Source organism: Barbus barbus, assembly GCF_936440315.1.
Source record: "Barbus barbus genome assembly, chromosome: 3".
Classification (NCBI taxonomy): Eukaryota; Metazoa; Chordata; class Actinopteri; order Cypriniformes; family Cyprinidae; genus Barbus; species Barbus barbus.
The window spans coordinates 794,213-800,212 of NC_136731.1; positions in this window are offsets into that span (position 1 = coordinate 794,213).

Below are 6,000 nucleotides of genomic sequence, written 5' to 3' on the forward strand. Positions count from 1 at the left end.
AACAGGAACTATTGACATGAAATAAAGAGTGTTTTCAGCAGATGTTAATATTGATGAGCCTCAGCCCATCAACACATTCAGGATCATCAGCTTGTGTTTGTGTGCATTCTGCATTCACAAATCAGTCTGAATGAACAATATAATGGCTTTAATGGAAGACTCATTTTAAGTAAACAACTCCCACACTTAAATATAACCACTTTGTTACATCCACCAAAACATGGCATGAAACTGTGATCTGTGGGAGTTTTTAATGAGTAATCAGTTTGGTGAAATCTCTATGGGTCAGAGCTTTTGATGACTGATGATCCAAAAACAATCAACTTAGCAATTATAAAGAATAGTTGAACATAAGTTTACCAATAAAAAATATTGTTTAAATAGTTACCGCCTTGAGTTCATATTTTGGAATAATTGTAAAATGCTTCATGAGATTAATGTTAGTAATGTTTATTTAATCAAGAAAATGTGACATGAATTTACATTTTGCCTACACCGCACCCAGTATATGTGATAAAAGTTTATAAAACTACTCGATGGAATGATAATACTGTTATTTCTCACAATATGACATGGTTAAAACATCCATAATACAAAAACACTCATGAAAAGTAAATAACTATCCTATAGCACCACAGCATGTCCACATGACCCTAAATATAGGCTTGTGTTAGAAACCACATACTCAATGAGTCGCTACTTCATTTCAATAAGTACTTAACGAGCGCTAAAAGAGTACTACTCTACATCCTAATCTCGTTAAGTATGAATGTGATTGGGGCATCATCTGCCATGCACTGTAAAACACTATTTGTTGAGTCAACTAAAAAAAACCTTGTTACAATGAATGAAAAAATTCATTTTTTAAATATCAAACATTATTTATGCATTTCTAACTGCAAGTTAAAGCATTCCTTGTCCCTCTAAGCTGCATTAACATGTGAAAACATCTAAATGCCACTTCAGATGCAACTTCTGCAGAAATGTATTTTATTGATACTGATTTAATTTGTTTAGTAACAGCCTAAATGTATTATTATTATTGACTGATTAAATGTAAGAATTTGACTCAAAAGATGATCCACACTTTTAGAAAAAAATGGCTTTATAAAGGTAAAAATACCCATAAAAAGGTACAAATCAATTTAAACTTATTGGAAAAGATTAATTTCTGTCACTGCTGTGAACTGACCACACAGAATATGAAGAATATCAAAAACATTAGGAGCCAGCTGTCCACAACAGTCCTTAAGATACCAGCACAATAACACACTCAAAAAAACATTGTCTAATTATCTTTATCAATAAAATCCCAGAAAATGTTGAGATTATTGTTTTGTCAATATTGCACACCCTTAGTACTGACACAAAGTGATTAGCAACGGTCGCTTTTGTCACTTCCAGTGTAGACAGCCTCAAGCTGTTGGTTTATTTCAGTGTTTTTTGTTTTTTTGGCTGTAGAAGTTATGATTGGCCGGTAACTTTAGTAGCCAAATTGGCTGGTGAGTGAAAAAGTTCATTTCCATTCCTTAAATCTGGAGATTGACTTGGGCAATCTAAGACTTTCCATTTCTTTGCTCTTATAACTTCCTTGACTGAACTGGCAGGGTGTTTTGGGTCATTGTCCTGATGCAATATGAAGCACTTCCCAATAAATCTGGTGGCATTTTCTTGAATATTGGTAGGCAAGATGGTTTTGTACCCTTCCAAATTCATTCAGCTACTGTCATCATACATTAAGTCATCAGTAAAGTTGAGAGGGCCTGTTCCAGAGACAGCCATGCATGCCCATGCCATGACACCACCTCCACCATGCTTTACAGATGAGGCTGTATGCTTGGGATCATTGCAGTTCCCTTTGTTTCTCCTCATGTTTGCTTTCCCATCACTTAGATAAAGGTTCATCTTTGTCTCATTGGTCCATAAACACAGTTCCAAAACTCTTCTGGCTCACCTTTGTGCTTTTTTGCAAACTCTACTCTTGTCTTTCTATGTTTGGTGCTGGTCAGAGGTTTGCATCTTGCTGTGTAGCATCTGTAATTCTGTGTCAAAGTCTCCTGAGGACAGTAGATTGTCAGAGCATCACCCCAGCTTTCTGGAAGTTGTTGCTGATTTTACAGACACGTCTTTTAGGATTCATTTTCACAGCTTTTATGATTTGTCTGTCATCAACTACTGTTGTTTCTCAGCCGATCAGGTCGTTGCTGGTGGTTTCCAAACTCTTTGGGCCTTTCTGTTGGGGATATTGAAATTCAAAACTCATGTTTTTCAGACCATACACTCTAAAAAAAAAATGCTGGTTTATTTTTTCAACCCAAATGCTGGGTTGAGGCCGTTGGGTAGGATGTTGGGTTGTTTTAAAACTATTTTGAGTTGAAAATTGGTCTTGATCATAACCCAGCGGTAACGCGGACGTGAAAGAGAGCACGCACGTCACGCTAACATCGGACGACACCAGTGCGAGAAGCCGCCATTTTCTCTGCCTGAAAGAAGCGAGAAACAAGTGAAAGACGTTATGGTAAGTAAAGATTAAAAATGTAAAGTCATAATTCATTGTTCGTGTCCGGGAGTATTTTGAGGTTTCATGGAAGGCGGAAATAGTCCGAAAAGAGCTTATACTGAAAAATACGCGGACGCGGTTTTCGCATCTTTTCCTCTTAACGGCCTCTTTTACTGAACCTTAACTTCGGCCATGGTTGTCTTGACCTCACCGCTGGTTCCGGTCTTCCCGCTAGAATGAGTTTGCAAAGACTTCAAAGCCTGAGCAACACTTGCCCTTGCCCTTTTTTGAAGGTTAGAATTCACAGAGTATAACTCATCATTTTCAGCCATGACTTACATATACTGTGCTGAGCTTGTCCTAGACGGTCAAAAAACAATATAAAAAATGTTTATCTTCACTAGAATCAATATAAAACATTTATAATAACAGTTCAGAAAAACCCAGAGATAAATATCATTATACCCCTTGAGCATAAGCCCAAAAATTATATGAAAAAACCTATAAGACAATTACAGGCTATTTTTGTTTTACTTGGAGTCAGATAAAAGCCATTAACAGTCAACCGTTTCAGGAGTTTGTGAAGCAATTAGTAATATAAAGTCTGAAATGCTCAAGTATATTGAAAATGTTTCAGCAGTTTACAGCTTGTAATGGACTATTAGCAACTCTTAACGATAACATGCCTATTCACATGTTCATAGTGAAATAACAGTCTGCCATTACCCTCTTTTGTCTCTGTGATGTGCTGCAAAATGACCTCATGACCCTTGTTAAACAACTGTTTATCTGTTATTCTCAGCAGCACTGATGCAGAGAATAATGCATTAAAGGAGTAATGGAATATAATGACATTATTGAGTTAATTATTCTATCAGTTGATGTGGAGTTGTAATTGACTGTTTTTCAATGCAAACACCATAGAAACCATATAGTTAGGCTACTTTTTACCATGGTAATGAGGTGCTGTACTTTTGGTTGTGTATAAAAGATGAGGCTGTTACAGTACATCTGCATCTCAACTCCAGCTCCTGTTCTAATGTGCATTTCTAAGAGACAAAACCTGTAATCTAACATGTTCAGTGCTACCAAATCAGGTGCTGCTGCCACTGCTCTCCAATGTTAGTCTGGAGCCCTGGTAATATTAATTGTACTGTAAAATGTTACTGTAATTTGACATTTCGCCTGTTTAATATAAATTAAATATATAGCTTTAGTAAACCATTTTTTTCATATGCATAATTTGACCTTTTTTTGTTTAAGAAGAAACCAAACCAAAGTATAGTTGACATTTGAGGCTCAATGCTATAGAAAAGCAATAAAAGTTCAGGAAGAGTGTTTTCAGCCTTTTTTTATATATACATTTTATATAAAAAATATGGCATGCAGCTTCAAACAATGGCATAAATCTGTTCAAAAATAATCGTTATTAATAATCGCAATGACAATCTCAAGGGAATAATCGACGATTATGATTTTTGTTATAATCGTGCAGCCCTACTTTATTGCAGTTAATGCACTTAGAAAATCGTACTCGGTTACTATCGTAACCTCGGTTCCCTGAGATACGGAACGAGTACTGCGTCTTGCTAAAGACGCTATGGGAAAAAGCCTTTTTTCTCCTTTACTGAAGCCTTATTCAATCACGCAGTGAAACTGCACGATCATTGGTTCGTGCAGTGTGTTAAAAACGAACCAATGTGTCGGCAGCGGAGCTGCATGAGCCTATGGCGACGGAGCCCGCCAGATCCCGCCAGAATGGGCGGGGTTATCTGGCTATATAATCGGCCGTCTGGCCATAGGATCCTCAGGTTTACTTCGACTGAAGCGACGACTGAGTCGTGCAGCTACCTGGCACGGCAAAGTACGCAGTACTCGTTCCGTATCTCAGGGAACCGAGGTTACGATAGTAACCGAGTACGTTCCCTATCGATACTCCACTCGTACTGCGTCTTGCTAAAGACGCTATGGGAACACAATTCAATCACGCCGTGCTATGGTAGAGGAACGACTGTGTAAAATACCTCCATAAGCATTCCATGCTCAGAGGGAAGTATAATAGTATACTCGGGCTAAAGCGAGCTGAGCTCGTAGGGGTCACGCTCGGCCCGGGTCATTCCATGCATTCCTCGCATACTCAGCACTTTCAGGGCTGAGATATGCAAGGAACCCATCAGAGAGCTTGAGTGCCCGTGCAGTCAAGAGTTCTCCGTTAGGGTTATTCCCACAACGTAAGTCATACTCATCTAAGCAGATAGGACCCTGGCCTGCAAGGCCGGTACGTCCAGCTTATAAAACCTTGCAAATGTGGACGGCGAGGCCCAGCCGGCCGCCGCACAAATGTCTGTAATAGACACACTGCTAGACCAGGCCCGTGACGAGGCAATGCCTCTAGTCAAATGGGCTCGTACTCCAATGGGGCATTGAAGGCCCAAGGAAGAGTAAGCCAGCGTAACGGCATCCACTATCCACTTAGAGAGTCTCTGCTTCGTGACCGGAAGCCCTTTGGCGCGGTTACCGAAGCTAACAAAGAGCTGTTCCGTGCGCCTGAAGGAGGTGGAACGCTCAAAGTAGATCCGTAGGGCTCTAACATGGCATCACAAAATTAACTCCCGGTCCTCCTCGGAGGGAGGAAGCGCGGAGAGTTTGATGACCTGAGCTCTGAACGGAGTGGAAAGTACCTTAGGTACGTATCCATGCCTTGGTTTTAGGACGACCTTGGAGTCGTTTGGCCCAAATTCCAGGCAGGCGGGGCTCACAGAGAGCGCCTGCAGGTCTCCTACTCGCTTGACTGACGCTAGTGCTAGTAGCAGAGCAGTCTTCAGCGACAGTGACCAAAGGTTCGTGGACTGGAGCGGCTCAAAAAGGAGGGCCCCTCAGGGCCCTCAGCACAGTGGGTAAGTCCCATGTAGGGACAGTAAGGGGCCGAGGCAGATTCAGCCTCTTGGCACCCCTTAGAAAACGGACGATAGCATTGTCCCTGCCCACTGATTGGCCCGCAATAGGGGCGTGGAAGGCCACTATTGCCGATACGAACACCCCGAGTGTGGAGGGAGAGCGTCCTTTATCCGGCAGTTCCTGCAGGAAGGACAGAATCACCGCCAACTCAGATGTAGGGGGGTCCTCACCGCGGTTTAGACACCATTTGGAGAAAACCGCCCATTTAAGGGCATAGAGGCGTCTCGTAGACGGGGCTCTAGCCTCAGAAATGGTATTTAGCACTCGCTCTGGGAGGCTGGTAGGCTCCCGTTGAGCGGCCAGAGGTGAAGCGCCCACAGTTTGGGAAGAGGGTGCCACAAACCATTCACCTGAGAGAGGAGATCTCGTCTCAGGGGCACGGACCAGGGGGCTGCGGTTAGCAGCTGGGTCAGCTCTGACATCCAAGGCTGGTTCTCCCACAGGGGGGCCACCAACAAGACCTTGTGTCGTTGTTCCCTGATTCGCCTGATGACCTGAGGAATCAGAGCGATCGGAGGGTATGCATAAAGGAGGAGGTTGGG